Here is a 17,911-nt window from a genome sequence, read left to right as displayed (position 1 = left end):
CCATGTACCTGGCAAAATACTGTATAAACGTTAAGGATGTCCACAATTACAACACCAGAGGCAGCGCCACAGATCACGTTCAACCGAGAGTCACCTCAAAGAAAGGGTCAAACTCGTTCTTCTGCTATACCACAAAAATGTGGAATGCCCTACAGAAGGTCTTAAAGGAGTGTAGATCACTAGCCCTGAAAAACCACTTACAGGCAGCAGCCGTTCGCAACTGGTACCTAGCCCAGCCCTACCCTCCCCTGCCCCTTCTTTGTATACTTACTGTTTGTATAGACTTACTGTTTTTTTTGTTCTTTCTTTTTTACTGACTATATCTACTGCATAGTACTGTGTTCTATTCGTCTGTCATTCAATGTTATATGAGATACTTAAATGGTTTCCTGTGGACATAAGCTTAGTCTTTTCTAGGATCTCCTTTTAGTAGACCTTGTACCAGTGAACTGTACCGTCATGAAACTGTACCTTTTCCTATGCAAACTCCTAATAAAGTCTCCAATCAATCAATCAATCAATCAATCAATCAATTCTTTTTTTTTTTGCTTTATTGTAGGTTGACAGAAGAGATGGGGAATGACATCCAGCAAAGACCGCCGGGTTCGGGACTGAATCCTTGACGTGCTGTCATGCTGCTACATTGGGCCTAGGTTGCCGGACCACTATGTCAGTGGTCCGGGCCATGTACAGCACTCTTCAGGCAATCTGCAACAGGTTTGGAGAGAAATTATGCTTATTTTACACTTGAAAAAGCTAAGGTATGGCAACATGACTGGTGTCTTGCACGCGCGCCTTCCCGCGCGTGCAGTACACTAGTCATGTTGCCATACCTTAGCAACAGGCATGATATATTTATTTTAAGAAGAAGTACATATAATATATCATTATATATACCTATAATATAATTCTAATACCTTGTTAAAGTGACCATTTTGTAAAATTTTGCATTTGTAGTTATTTTACTGTAATTTACCAACATAATAACCCACACAGATAGACAAAGAGACATTCATGGATTCATATTTAGAACTAACTTTTATCTTCCCCCCTGGACCCAGGGTATGGCAGCTGCATACCCCTGCCATACCCAATTGACGCCACTGAGCTAAGCTCCAACATCTGGCTTTGTCCGGTTCCCCAAAAAGGTTCTGAGGCGAGGCCTACTGTATATGAAGTCTTCTAGGGGTGGCTTTCCCAAGTGCAAATGTGTGCCAAGAACAGTCTTTGTTTCATATTAAGCCAATTACCAAAGATGGTCCTTTTGTTTAGAACTCAATACTTCCATACATTTCAAGTAAAGACTCACTATAACTTCCAACTATTCACACAATACATCCCTACCTCTAACTACAGGCATCAAGGGTCTTACGGTTGTATTCTAAATTCTAATCTCCAACAAAAGAAAAGCTGAAACGAATTCTCATTGTAATATTATCCATCACCTTTATCTTAAGACAATAACTTAAACTTAACATGTCAACGTTTCAGTATCGTGGGTTTGTATGTGTTTTAGAAGCCCATATCTGGCCTAGATATGGGCTTCATCTTGGCACAAACGGCTCATGGCTTGTTGTACGCCCAGGGTCCCATTGGCCAAGCTTCACAGGATGCACTGTGATTGGCCAGCAGAACGCTCAATGAAATTAACTCATACATAGCACAAAATTGCTGCCAGAAGAATGAGACTAGCAGGACACTGCCAAAGACACCAGGAGCTTCCTGCCAGCAAACTGGTGCTGTGGGAACCAACACATGGGCACCGGTCACGAGGATGTCCCACAATAACATACGTGGATGTACTCAAGAAAGACGTAGGAGCACAAAGTACCAACGAGCTGGCCAGATGTATGGAGAACCGGGATGACTGGAAGCGACGATGGAAGGCTCGTCTGAGGACGACCTAGAGAGACCACTCACTGTATACTGTAAGCCTAGGTGTGATTTATTCTGTTATCTGTGGAGCTACGTAATGTGATACCCGGGGCAACGTGTTCAGTTTTCTTGATTTAAACTTCGGACGCCAAAAATGTCCATGGAGCGTGATAAGAATTACTAGTAAGACGCCTCAGGGCGACATGCAACCTCGCCCTAAAGGACGAGATCGCGCCAATTCTTGGCCATCTGGCCAGTGATGTATATCGGACCAGTTACCCATATATGGAGATCCATGTACTGTATATAGTACATCCCTTTTATGCCCATACATGGAGATCCCTGTCTGAACCAGCCACGCAGATATGGGCTGTCTTCCTCCATATATGGGCATTCCCATATGAAGTCCTGTTAGATATGGGCTTAATATTGATGACATCTAGGATCTCCATATATGGGCATAAAAGGGATTCTGTTAGAGTGGTTCCCTTGACATCACAACATACAATATGTTATGCCCATACATGGAGATCCCTATCTAAACCAGCCACACAGCTATGGGCCATGTCTTGGCCATCTCGGCAGCGATATATATCGATGACATCAGGGATCTTCATATATGGGCATAATAGGGATTCTGGGGAATACCCATATATGGACTTTTACATAGGTGATGTAAAAGTGTATATCACCTGTAATGTCACAGTGATGTGTCAAGGGTGTGATGTCACAGTGATGTGTCAAGGGTGTGATGTCACAGTGATGTGTCAAGGGGACCAACACATAATCAACCCATAAACTATGGAAGCTGGACTCCATCCTGAACTCCTCCCACCCCTTCCATCTTGAGATCTTCAGTTACTGGATTAAGAGAGGAAATGACCGTTTTGTCTACCCAGGACTGAGATGCGAGAGACTAGGAAAGTCTTTTGTACCGGCTGCTCTCAAGCTGTACAACGAGACACACAACGGTCGATTGACAAGGACTACCTTCCTAACGTAGGACGACAGTAGCCTTTTTTTCTTTACTGGAACTATATCTGCACTGACTTTGACCTCTAAGGACCTTCCAGGGAGAGTGTTTTTTGTGCGTCTTGCCGCATCACCCTTTCTTGTTTATTTTTATTTTCTTTTGATAGTTGTTTTTATCGCTCTGACCTTTGGACACTGCACTATTAGGTTGTGTTAGTAGTTTTTTTTTAATTTCTGCTTTTGTTTGACATGATGTAGAGATACTTGTTGCACTAACTAGCATTGACTGTTATGGTCACTGTGATTTGAGCACTGTATTATATTGATAGTCGTGCTTTAAGACACTTTATGTATATATATTATTCGTTCCCTTTCCTGTTGTACCTTGCTCTTCTGTACTTACTGTACTGTGAGTGCAAGACACCAGTCATGTTGCCATACCTTAGCTTTTGCTGAACTGACACCACTGGGCATGAGCTTGTAGGTTGGCTATTTTCACAATTTCTATGGGACACCAGCATGCGACAAAGTTTATAATAATTGGCTGGTTTAAATGCTTTACGACCAAGTCACTTTTAATCGGTTAATTGTATCTCAACATTTGCTTTCATCGAGCACACAGTCAATAAGATGTCTAAATCGTAGATTAAACACAACATATCGTCACTGTGGGCAGAAACCTCGTATCTCCAAGTTTCAAGTTTGTACGTTTTTTTCACCAAGTAAAGCTGGTTGCACACTGCTGCGTTTTTCGGGCCGAATATCGGACTGAATTTCGGAGCACGCAAATAAAAAAAATCAACCTCACGTTATGTCAGTCACGTTTGCACACTGCCACCCGTTTCGCGCACCACTCGGTCCCTTGCTCTCTCTATCTCTCTCTCTCTCCTTGCCCTGAAAAACGCATTTCGCAACGAAAAACGCAGCAGTGTGCAACCACCTTTAAGCCCTGCTCCATCATACAAGGCTGTCGCACGAAAGTAGTGAAAACAGCCGATCTACAAGCACACAACGCCTCGCGGTGCGAGGCGTTGTGTGCTTGTAGATCGGCTGTTTTCACTAGTTTAGTTCATTTTTAAAATGATAAATACAAAACAAACGGTCTTGGATATACAAGGTTTCCACCCGACAACGACGATATTCTCATCGTTGTCGTGCACTGTTCCGTGTTTATCAGTGTTCTTTTCTACCCTATTCCACAAGCCTTCATTGGGCACCAATCGTTCATTCCACCCCTCTCTCAGACCCTGAGAAGAGAACGTTCTGACGAGAATAACAAGCTGACGTTCGCCACGGCTCCGGGAGAGAGCCCTTGTCATCTTTCATCCCACACCTCCGAATTGCCTTCATTTTCTGGGGGCCCATAAATTGGCTGTTATTGTCCCATAAATGGCTCCTTTTGGCGTGGGATTTATAGTGGGGGGTGGGGAGGTGGGAGGAGGGGGAGGGGGGAATGAGTTGCATGGGGAGAGGAGGGGGGGGGGGGGGGGGAGGTATAAAATCTACCTTTTGATGTCCCCTCCCGGTTAACAGGCAGTGCAGACAAGCCTACCCATATGCCACATGGTGCCTTTATACCACACACGCGGATAAGAGTACGACACATGCATGCATGCACGCGCGCGTACACACAGGGGCGTCACAAGGGGGGGAAAAGTGGAAATGAGTTACTAGGGCCCAAGGTGGAGGGCCGTAATTATTTTATACTTTAGCTATTGAAAAATAGCAGATATACAAGCTCACAGCACGGCACCGAGTGCCAAATACATTTTGGGGGTCTTTCACATGAAAAGGTTTGAGCAGCACTGACATAGAAACATAGGTTTTTCAAAAAACCTTAGAAGGATTTGAAATATTCAAAGACTTGCTCAAAGTTTCACAATTTTTCAAAAATAGCAGATCTACAAGCTTGTAGATCAGCTATTTTTCAATAGTTAAAGCACAAAATGTGAGTGAATCCTTGTACCCCGGGCCAAGAATTTGGTGCGACAACCCTGCACACACACACGCGCGCGCACGCACGCACGCACGCACGCACGCACGCACGCACGCACGCACGCACGCACGCACGCACGCACGCACGCACGCACGCACGCACGCACACACACACACACACACACACACACACACACACACACACACACACACACACACACACACACACACACACACACACACACACACACACACACACACACACACACACACACACACACACACACACACACACACACACACACACACACACATGCACACACACTAAAAGATATTGGAGAGTGTTTCTGCTTTGATTCAGAGTCATGGGATGTAACAGCCACGGAGAGTGGTTCACGTTAAGCTGTGCCACTTCCTCGGCTCTAATTAAGGGCTTTCTAAAAGACACGCAGCCTCGCGCTGTTTCACTACAAACTTGATCCTGACCTTTATAAAAAATAAAAAAAAAGGAGGAAAATTTGCGCTTTTAACCCAGGGGTGGAGGTGGGGTGCAGACAGTCCCGTCTGTCTGTCTCTGTCTGTCTGTCTGCCTGTCTGTCTGACAATTAGCAGGATAACTCAAGCAGTTATGGATGGATTTGCACAGAACTTGGTGGAAAGGTTGATTAATCTTTCCACCAAAAGATTAACGTGTGTGTGTGTGTGTGTGTGGTGTGTGTGTGTGTGTGTGTGTGTGTGTGTGTGTGTGTGTGTGTGACAGAAAATAGAGCTAAAAGCTCACAAGGTGTCGCGGATGCGACACGCTGTGTGCTTGTAAATCGGCTATTTTCTAATGTGTGCGGCCCCGTACGTCGAAGTATACATTCACCATGTACGCAATCAATCTGGGATACGGTCCCGCCCTGTTTTCAGACCGTTTGTAGAAAAAGCATGTGACGTACTGTATCATAATGTACATTTGCTTACAACGGGGGGTCCCGGTTAAAATATGATTATTTGGGGGGTCATGGCCTGAAAAGGTTGAGAACCACTGCAATAATGGACCACTTTATGCTTCAGCATATAACTCTTGAACTGTAGGTCGTAGAATCAAAATTCCCCTTTCCCTAGATTCCTTGGTCCATGATCCCCATATAGGCCACGCCCATTTGCATCCTACTAGAAATGTCTACCATTTTGAATTGTCTTCAAACCACACTTTTTGCAGCTCTCGCAAACCCATGAATCGAGTCGGGGCAACCACACTTGCGATTTCCCAAAATTGTACCTTTCTCTCTCTCTCTCTCTCTCTCTCTCTCTCTCTCTCTCTCTCTCTCTCTCTCTCTCTCTTTCTTGTCTCATCCCCCCTTCTCTGTCAAACTCTCTCTCTCTCTCTCTTTCTCTCTCTCCCTCTCTCATTCTCTCTCTCTCTCTCTCTCTCTCTCTCTCTCTCTCTCTCTCTCTCTCTCTCTCTCTCTCTCTCTCTCTCTCTCTCTCTCTCTCTCTCTCTTCTCTCTCTCCACCCCCCCTCTCTCTCTCTCTCTGGCAGATGAGCCAGGTGATAGTAACACGCCCCAGCTGTATGCCAGTTACCACGGTGATGACAGCTGCCTGCCCAGGTGCACAGGCAGCTGGGACGGCTAAGAATGTGACTGTGCGAGCGTGCGCGTGTGCACACACAAGGGAGAGAGAGAGAGCGAAAGAGAGAGAGAGAGGGAGAAATGCCTATGGGTATTTTATGTGTGTGTGCGTTCGTTCGTCCGTGCATGTGTGTGTGTGTGTGTGTGTGTGCGTGCGTGCGTGTGTGACAGATAGTGAAGGAGGGATGGTGACAGGGGAAGAGATAGGGCGAAAGCCGAAAGGGGACCCTGGTTGCGAGCGTTGTGATTGACAGGGGGAAAGCGTGGGAGTTGGCTGGGAAAGGAGAGGGACAGACTGCCCTTTGACCCCCGCGGAGCGCCCATGCAGCCCCAGAGCCCTCGGAATCCACCTGTGCCGTGACTCGGATATGTCACGACGCTCCACGGCATGTGTCCTTTAGTCCAGTGGTTCTCAACCTGTGGGTCGGGACCCCCAGGGGGGGTCCCCAGATGATTAACTTAATGCGCAACATTGTTTTCTCACTCAACAGTAAACAAACCAACATAATGTTTTAAGTGTATAGAGGGTTTATGCACATTTCTAAAGTGACAAGGACTTTTTAACAGCCTACCTTTACAATGACAAATTAAACAATGGCCAAATTGTTAAATAGAGGCAGAAATTGTGAAAATAGCCGATCTACATGCTCACAACGCCTCGCAAAGCGAGGCGTTGTGAGCATGTAGATCGGCTATTTTCACAATAGAACCATCTTATACAAAACGCAAAGTCTCAACTATTAGTGCACGTCAGGGTGGGGGGGTCCCCAGTTAAAATATGATTATTTTGGGGGTCGCGGCCTGAAAAGAGAACCACTGGTTTAGTCTAAGGCTATACCCATCAGCAGTGGTGGGAAAAAAAGTACTCACATTATATTACTCAAGTAAAAGTATCAATGCAGCATTATAGAAATACTCAAAGTGAACGTCTGGAATTCAAAAGTGTGAAGGTGTTGGCATCATCCAGTGGTGTCAGTTCAGCAAAAGCTAAGGTATGGCAACATCTGGTGTCATGCACGCATGAGTGACACCAGTCATGTTGCCATACCTATATAGACACAGATATAAAGAGCTAGATGCCTCGTTCGCCTCTGCAGTTCATTGGAGCGACGTGCAACAGTTGTAGTCCGGACATCCTGGAAAAACTTAAGGGAACGCTGTCAGTCAAAGTGACTACTGGCCAATCACAGCGCGACTTTTCCGGGACTTATCCAAGGACTACAATTCAATTCAACAGAGCCAGTTCCGATGTTGCGCGGCTCAGCTGTTCTTACAGGCTGCGCACGTAAAGACCCGCCCCCACCTACCTCTGATTGGCCTAGCAACTTCCCGATGTGTGACGCACGTGGAAGCAATGCACACGTGATTCCCTTAGTCCCTCGATGCACATGCATCAGAGTCGTCGAAGGAGGCGTCTACCTTTCTATGTCTATGCCTATAGCAACAGGCACAATGAATTTATTTCAAAAAGTACATGACATTTTTCCCCCCTACCTGTAGCCAAGGTATGGCAGCTGCCATACCTTGGCATACCCAGGCGACGCCTCTGTGCTCATCTGTCACTCACTGCTCGCGGACGGCGCTCCCGCCACATGGGCTAATTGAGTTAAAGACATGAACTCATTGCAGGAAACACGCTACATGCCTCGCAGAGGAGAGCTCGGATGAGATCAGCGCGCTAAATTGGATCCTGTCAAATAAAAACAAGGTTACGAGATGGACTAGAGAGATAATGGCCCGAGGACCCCCGACCGTTCCCGCGCCCGTTTGATGTCGCCGGGTGTTTATTTTTTAACGATATTCGGTCGACGACTCGAGCCCTGTTGAGTCATCATCACAACAAAGCGCATTCCTTTCCCCGGGGCCGTCGGCCGCGCACCTGCGAGCCAGAGACGAGAACCAACAACATACAACGTACAGCGCCTCGTCTTTGCGGCCGCCATCTTTTTTTTTTTTTCTTCGTGCGACTCCGCGTCCCCCTATATATCCCCCCCAGTGGTGTAAAGTAACTAAGTACATTTACTTAAATTAAGTACTGTACTTAAGTACACTTTCAAAGTATTTGTACTTTACTTAAGTATTTCCAATTTCCAATACTTTTACTTCTACTCCGCTCCATCTCAGATCCAAATATTGTACTTTTCCTCCACTACAATTATTTGAAAACTTTAGTTAAGTGTGCCTGCCATGCAATGGCAAAACACTTATTGTAATTCGCCATACTTAAAGGGATATTCCACTAAAAAAAAAAAAAAAACTTTGGTCATTTTATTGTCTAATCAGGCTTTTATGAACACCCTTAACAGTTTTTAATTTGCTTGATTCAATATTTAGATATTTGATGTAAATGCTATCAGGCCCTACAGGCTCAGGGCCTCTCCACATACACACCCATTGTAACTTCAAACTCCATTTTAACCATGATAGATTCATTAAAAAAAAATAATAATAATAATAATCTGGTGACTCATAATAGCCTCCTAATACATGAGCAGGCAGTGTTTTTTCAATTACTTTTTTCTTTTCTTTTTAATAATTCTTTGGGAAAATGGAAAAATTAAATACAATTTTTTTTAATTAAAAATAAATGAAAAGAGTTATTGAAAAAAACACGGCCTGCGTATTAGGAGGGCATTATGAGTCACCATGAATTTACTATGGCTATTACCTTTCTTTCCGATTCGCGTTACCATTGCGACGTAATTCGCAAAAAAACTATGTCCAAACACCCCATTGACTTTGAATGGGGGACTCTGGGGGATACTTTTGCCTAGCAACGTCATTTAAACTTTAAAACGCTCACACGACTTTGGACTTTTTCCAGCCAATAGGGATGAGCTGTAATTGATTAAGCCCCGCCCCCTCCGTATTCCTATTGGCTGAGCTTTAAACAGCCATAATTCCAGTTCACAGCATGGTACCGTCTTGAAACTTGGTGTCTGGATTTAAATGGCCAATAGGGACTTATTACTTAAGCCCCGCCCCCTCTTAAGCCCCATCCCTATCTTACTATTGGCTGAGCTTTAAACAGGTATAACTCCAGTTTGCAGCATGGTAGGGTCTTGAAACTTGGCGTGAGTACTTAGATGGCCAATAGGGACGAGCTGTAATGATAAGCCCCGCCCCCTCTGTCCTCCTATTGGCTGAGCTTTAAACATCCATAACTCCACTTCCAAACATGTTACTGGTCTCAAACTCGGTGGGTGGTCCCACAGTCCCAACAGCTAACTGCTAATGCTAACCACTACTTCTGCTAATGCTAAGCTAAAAATGCTAACGCTAACAAGTGCTAATGCTAAAAAAGCTAATGCTAAAAATGATAATGCTAATGCTAAAAATGTTAATGTTAGAAATGCTAATGCTAATGTTAGAAATGCTAATGCTAAAAATGCTTATACTAAAAATGCTAATGCTAAAAATGTTAACGCTAATGCAAAAAATGCTAATGATAATGCTAAAAAATGCTAAAGCTAATCCTAATAAAATGCTAATGCTAATAAAATGCTAATGCTAAAATGCTAATGTTAAAGATAATGTTAAAAATGCTTACGTTAAAAATGCTAATGTTAAAAATTATAATGCTAATGCTGATGTTAATGTTAATGCTAAAAATGCTAATGCTAACACCAACCACTATGAGTGTGGATCACTAGCATCCTTTAAAATCGCTCTGAAAAACCACTTACAGGCAGCAGCCATTCGCAACTGGTAAAAACAAACATAGCCCAGCCCTACCCTCCTCTGACCCTTCTTTGTATTTTCTTACTGTATGTTTTTATCCCTCCCCCCCCTTTTTCCTGACTATATCTACTGCATAGTACTGTGTTCTATCTGTCTGTCATTCAATGTTATATGAGATATGGTTTCCTATGGAAATAAGCTTAGTCTTTGTACCTTTTCCTATGCAAACTTCTAATAAAGTCTTCAATCAATCAATCAAACAAACAAACAAACACAAGGTTGCACACACTTAGCGAGCTGCAGGCACACATAACATTTTGTAAAAAAATATTTTCTAGTTACTAGTTACTCTGCAGGTATAAATTATAATATTATAAAACATACATTAACCACTTTAGCCCTATTTCATACTTAGGCTGTGTCGCATTGCGACACGTTGTGAGCTTGTATTCATGGGTTGCATTTGTAGTCCTAAACCGGCCATATTGAGGACCAACACAGGTGTTCAATTTGTCTGATTGGCATAGAACCAATGTTCTATGTTAATCAAAACACCTGTGTTGGTCCTCAAGATGGCTGGTGAAGGACTACAAATGCAACCCATGAATATCTGTTATTTTCAAACATTTTGTACTTTTACTTTTGGTACTTTAAGTACACTTAAGTACATTTTGCTTGTAATGGAGTATATCTACATTGCAATATTGATACTTTTACTTAAGTACAAAATGTGAGTACTTTTTCCACCACTGACCCCCTCCCTTTTTTTCTCTCTTATGTTTTTTTTTTCACTCTCTCCGTCTCATCTGGGAACATTCCAGCGTATGCTCCTCTCCTGCACCTTCTCCTCTTTGCCCCCTAACCCCCCCCCCCCCCCTTCCCTCCCCTCCCCTCACCCAAACCGTCATCCCCCTCTTGAGAGAGAGAGAGCGGGAGGCCCGCGCTGCAGTCACTCACCACCAGGTGATAAGTGGGACAATGGGGGCCTTGGTGGCTCCGACTGTGGTCAGGTGGATGAACAACACTGGGGGGGAGGGGGGGAGGGGGGGGGGGGGGAGGGAGAGAGAGAGAGAGAGAGAGAGAGAGAGAGAGAGAGAGAGAAGAGTCCCTCTCCTCCTCTCTCTCACACACACACACACACACACACACACACACACACACACACACACACACACCACACACACACCTCTTCGTAACCACCTTCCTGGATGGTGAAAACCCTTGTCAGTGTGGATTAAGAGGGAGCCGCGCGCTTCGGCGAGGGGGAATAAAAGTGTAAAAGTGATAAAAGCCGAGCCGACGCACCTCTCTCTCTCTCTCTCTCTGACTCGCTCTCTCTTTCTTTCTATCCCTCTTTCAACTGGTTTGGGACTTTTTACTTATGCACTTTGGGCCAATTTCGGGATTCCCCCAAACCTCTTTGTGTGTTTGTCGCTTTGATAGACTATAAGCGTCCCGGGGCTTATAGTTGGGTTTTGGTTGATGATTGCAGTGGTCACGTGTACGTACAAAGGGGTCAGAATTCCGCCTATAACTCGTTAAGGTGAATTTCACATAATATTAGCTGCACGCAGTGATGATAATATACTGACAACACATGTCCTGAACATGACATATGGTGTTACTGATTCACCATGTGTGGTCTCCAATGACAGAGTGCGTGGGTGCGTGGGTGCGTGCCTGCGTGCGCGCGCACGCTTCTTGATGGGGCCTCACTTAATTTATGTGGAGGCCATCATGCAAATCCAACTTTTAAATCCAGTCTTACTTTTTGCATTAACAAACATCATACAAGTTACAATTTACGGCCGGGCTACACCAGAAAAAGTGCGCGCACGCGTGCGCTGTCTGTGCGTGTGCGAAAAGCTCCTGGCTACAAGGAGGGAGTATACTGTATAGTATGTGCGGGAGAACAGAGAGTCTGTGTACAAAACGCATACGCGCGCATACAAAATAGAACCGATCCTATTTTTACAGCATGCGTATCCGGGGCTCGCGCTATCCGTAAGCCTGGTGTAGCCGGCTGAATTGATATACATTGGATCTTTCCAAACGCACAGACGCACATACTAGGGCATTCACGAATAGTGATTTTTAGTATTCGAATTATTCAACCTCAAAGTATTCGAATAGTCTAATATTCGACAGCACTGACCAAACTGGCCAACCTGTCAAATATTAAGTAAGCAAGAGGCAAACATGGTGAAAATAGCCGATGTACATGCTCACAACACCTTGCAACGCGAGGCGTTGTGAGCATGTAGATTGGCTATTTTCAAAATATTTATCTGCAGAACCGAGTCACATTAAATGTAATACCTACAATTCCAAGTGCTTGTCAGGGTGGGGGTCCCCAGTTCAAATATGTTTATTTTGGGGGTCACGGCCTACAAAGGTTTGAGAACCCCTGGTATAGAGCATTAACAAATTCATCCACCAGGGGCATTGACAAATCATTCTTATGACTTCATCTAGCCAAGCTTTATAATGGGGAGGGAAGGTCGGGCACTTTGAGGGTACGTACGGCATAGAGCAGGGGTCTTCAAAAAAAATAGCCGATCTACAAGCTCACAACGCCTCGCAGTTGGCTAAAGTTCTCCGAATATGGATGCTAGGGCTCACGTGGTTAATATAAAAAAGAAGAAAAAAAGTTTCTATCACTCAAAGATTTGGAGGACCCCCTGTAGTAACTCTGGGGACCCCCTGGGGCTCCCGGACCCCCTGTTGAAGACCCCTGGCATAGAGGGATTCTGGAAGTGGTGTAAAGTAACTAAGTACTGTACTTGTCTTAAGTGCAGTTTTGAGGTATTTGTACTTTACATGAGTATTTCCAATTTCCAATACGTTTCCTTCTACTCCACTACATGTCAGGGGCATATATTCCTACTTTTACTCCACTACAATTATTTGGAAACTTTAGTTACGTTGCAGATATTAAATTATAATATTATAAAACATACATTAAGCACTTTAGCCCTATTTTATACCTAGGCTAATCTATAGCCGATCTACAAGCTCACAACGCATCGCAGCGCAACGCGTTGTGATCTTGTAGATCTGCTGATGATTTTCAAACATTTTGTACTTTTACTTTTTGTATACTTTAAGTCAGGTACATTTTAATGCCAACACTTATACTCTTAGGGTGCCCTCACACCAAAATACCTACGAGAGTGGAATCCGTGTTCCGCCAATGCATTTCAATGAGAGTGAAGCGGTTTCATGCCAGCAGAGGATTTCTGCAAAAAACGCTCCCTTCTCATTGAAATGCATTGGCGGAACGCGGATTCCACTCTCATAGGTATTTTGGTGTGAGGGCACCCTTACAGTACATTTTGAATTCCGGACTTTTACTTGTAACATAGTATTTGTATAATGCAGCATTGATACTTTCACTTAAGTAAAAAAAACAGCTTGAGGGTACGGCACCGAGGGATTCTGGATGGGACGGGGGGAGTGGGTGGGTCGCGCATGGGTTCGAGGGGAGTGCTTTCCTCCGCCTGGCTGGCACAGCAACGGTTTTCGCTTCACGGCAAGAGAAAATGGGCGCCGAAGAAGGGGGAGGTGGGAGGCTCCGAAATCGATTTCATGCCGGAGTCAGACACAGCTCCAGGGAAGGAATAGTGTGCATGTGTGTGTGTGTGTGTGTGTGCGTGCGTGCTTGCGTGCGTGCGTGCGTGCGTGCGTGCGTGCGTGCATGCATGTGTTACTATACTTGTATACTTGTGAGGACCAAATCGAGAACTAATGGAATTATTTCGATTAGTTCTAAGTTTCGATTTCGGCTTTAGGAAAAGATTCTGGTTGGGGTTATAGGGTCAGACATTTCGAGTTTTTTTTCCTTTTCTGTCGGGATTGGAGTTACATGCCTGATTCATGCTTAGAACTTGCGCCTCAGTGTCATGCGCAGTAAAATATAGCAGATCTACAATCTCACAACAACACGACGCATTGTAAGCTTGTAAATGGGTTTATTTTCAGGTTTAGGTTGGGGTTTAAACATGGCAGAGGGAATAAGTGTGTCTTTTGTCAAATCAGCATCATAATATCGTCGTTGTCGGGTGGAAACCTTGTCTGTCCAAAACCGTTTGTTTTGTATTTATCATTTTTAAAATGATTTAAACTACTGAAAACAGCCGATCTACAAGCACACAACGCCTCGCGCCGCAAGGCTTTGTGTGCTTGTAGATCGGCTGTTTTCACTACTGTTGTGTGATGGCCTTGTATGGCGAAGCAGTGCTTTACTTTGCGAAAAGATTTACACATTTGAAACTTGGAGATACGAGGTTTCTGCCCGACAGTGACGATATGTCAGTGTCCTTACAAGCATAGTAACACGAATGTGCGGCGTGTGTGTGTGTGTGTGTGTGTGTGTGTGTGTGTGTGTGTGTGCGTGTGCGCACGCGCGCGTGCGTGTGTGTGTGTGTGTGTGCGAGAGAGAGAGAGAATTCTGAGGGGCACACAATGGCAGTGGCTGAGAGAGAGCAAGAAAGAGACTGGCGAGTGAAAGAGTGAAGATAATGGGGCGGAGCGGCATCAAAGGACGTGGATCTGCATGTGAAAAAAAGCACGTTATTGCTGTTTCTGTGTGGAGATGGAGAGCCTGCATGCAGCACGTTGCCGCCGGCTGTTGTTTACCCATGCTGTCAGTTATAGCAGCGGTTCTCAACCTGTGGGCCGAGACCCCCCAGGGGGGGTCCCCAAATTATTTTGGGTTGTCCCCAGATGATTATAACTTAATGTGCAATGTTGTTTACAGTTTACAGTTTAGGCATTTAGCAGACGCTTTTAATCCAAAGCGACAATAAGCAGGTAATACACATCACTATAATAAGCAAGATAATGTCAGTACATTAACAACAATATAGCAATATAACAAATGCATAGGAGTATCAATCTAGGAAAAAACAATAACAAAAAAGTAACAAAAAGTAGACCATGCAACTAGTTAGTAAAATAACTTCTAACCTATAAAATAAAATAAAATGCTATAGCTTCATGTATGGTCATTGGTGGTCACTGTTACAGTAAGTGCCATGGGTTTAGGTGGAGTCTGAAGAGGTGAGTCTACAGTCCACACGAAGAAATCTTTTGTGCCCCATGCCATCACCCTCCTAAATAAGAAGGGGGGTAGATAGGTGAATGAACTTTTAGAATTGGACAATTTCCAGGTGGATTTGTTTTATTGCTGGTCTTGTGTTGTAGTCTGTATGTGTCTGTGTTTATATTGTCGTGTATTTGTTTTTAGTAGGCACTTTATGCACATTACAACAAATTTCTGTGTAAACAGACAATAAACTGACTTGAACTTGAACTTGAACACGGAAGCCAGGTACTGAGTCTGTTGTTCTAAGTGCGACAGGGAGTTTATTCCTCAGTTTGGGGGCCAGGAGGGCAAACTGTCTATAGGACGAGTCGATTTTTGTCCTGGGGTTTTTAGCGAGGGTTCAGTCAGCATCCCTGTGTTGGCTGATCTGAGTGAACGGGTGGGGTTGTATCGGTTGATCAGGTTTTGGATGTATGGAGGAGCCGTACCTTTGGCTGCTTTGAAGGTCAGCATCAGTGTTTTGTAGTCAGTGCGGGCCGCAACCGGGAGCCAGTGGAGGGAGCGGAGAAGGGGGGAGACGTGAGAATTTTGGTTGGTTGAAGACGAGTCTAGCTAAACAGTAAACAAACCAACATAAAGTTTCAGAGTATAGAGGGTATCAACACATTTCTAAAGTGACAATTGAAGAACTTTTTAATACATCTAAACATCTACATGCTCTACATGATCTACATGATCTACATGATCTACATGCTCACAACGCGAGGCGTTATGAGCATGTAGATCTGCTATTTTCACAATAGAACCGTGTTATACAAAATGTAATGCCTCAACTCTTAGTGCTCGTCAGGTGGGGGGGTCCCAAGTTCAAATATGATTATTTTGGGAGTCGCGGCCTTAAGAGGTTGAGGGCCACTGAGTTATAGGGCTGCAACTAGAGATCAGTGGTTCCCAAAACAGTGGGTCGGGACCCATGTGTGGGTCATGGACCAGTTTTTATGGGTCACTACTCCAGTACAAATTCCATTTTCTTTTCCTGCATTAAAAATATATAAATATATATATTTCAAAGGATTTTCCGATCCCCATGTTTAAAATATATACAGATATAGTTTTAATATATTTTAAAACAAACAATTTTCTAAACAATGGAATACATTTAAAAAGATATATATGATAATTAGGAAGTAGTGAAAATAGCTGATCTACAAGCTCACAGTGACACGTTGCGCGCTTGTAGATCGGCTATTTTCACTACTTCTTGTCTTAATCCCAGGCAAAGGTCTAATTTCTCCTTTTGGTCTTGTGCTAAAAGGTTTGGGAACCTCTGCTATAGATGATTCCCATATTATTCCATTGATTACTTTTCAGATTGATCAAATAATCAAGAAGCTTTTCCTTGTTTTATGAATGAATGAATGAATGAATGAATGAATGAATGATTTTATTTTCGTGTCTGGCTACCTTTCGCAGCCCATCCCTTACGGGATTATTCAGACACAATTTACATGACAGTTTTCCAGTGCCAACATGCTGACACACAAATTAATAAATTAACAAAATAAAGAAATACTGTATAGTATACTGTATACTTCAGATCAAAAGTACATCAATATTCAATTATTCTGAACGTGAGTGGAGGGTGAGAGAGAGAGAGAGAGAGAGAGAGGAGAGAGAGAGAGAGAGAGAGAGAGAGAGAGAGAGAGAGGCACAAAGACGGAGTGAACCAGAAACAGGACAAGAAACAGACTTGAGTAAAAGGTTGGTATGATCAATCACAGTGTCACTGTCTATGTGTAAGTTGCATGTCTTCTTCTATTCCAGGCTTTATGTATGAAATTGGAGATTGCAAATGTATGCTTATCAAATAAATATTTAACTAAATCACTGTCCAGTGACATACCTACATGTACTTTATCAAAGAGTATTTTTCTTAATTCATGATAAAAAGGGCAGTACAACAAAAAGTGGGTTTCATCCTCCACTTCTCCAAGTTCACAATATCCACAAAGTCGTTGGTCTCTTTCTGTTCCTGTATATCGTCCTGTTTCAATGTGTAGTGGCAATATTCCAGAGCGAAACTGTGCACACAGAGATCGCTGGCCCTTTAATAGATCATAGGCAACATATTTTTCACACTCGTACACAGATTTAAACTGACAGTATGTACGTAATTTAGGTTTGGCGTTTATTTCTTCCAACCATTTACCTCTATATCTTATCATGGCCAGTTCCTTGAACATCCCCACATTCACCCTCTGCCTGTGGATGTACAGATGTTCAAGTCCATAATCTTGGAGGAGATCAAACATTTCCTGTGCCCCAATTAGCCTCCTGTTAAAATATCCCACCTGAAAATCCTACTTGCCACTCTATCATCTGGCAGGTCAAGCAATCTGTTCCACATTAATCTTCCACCTAACCTCACACGGTATCCATCCTATATCACCATTAACAGCAGCTATAGGGGCAAATTTATGTACTCCCAGGAAAATATCTAATAGCCCTATTGTGCACACCTACACTTTTGTTAAAATCAGTGAATCCCCAAACTCCAGAGGAGTAATCCTGAAAATAAATGTATCATGCTTGTTGCTAAGGTATGGCAACATGGCACGCGTGCAGCACACCAGTCATGTTGCCATACCTTAGCTTTTTCTGAACTGACGCCACTGTGTCTGCCTCTTACACCTGACCTTCTATTTAGAGTTTTATCCTGTCGCTTTCTATCGCTTTTCCTTTCCTTCTTACATTTAGTCCATGTTTAAAGGACAACTTTAGT

Source organism: Nannobrachium achirus (genome assembly GCF_963921795.1).
Source record: "Nannobrachium achirus genome assembly, chromosome: 18".
Taxonomy (NCBI): domain Eukaryota; kingdom Metazoa; phylum Chordata; class Actinopteri; order Myctophiformes; family Myctophidae; genus Nannobrachium; species Nannobrachium achirus.
Note: the sequence above shows the minus strand (reverse complement) of the source record.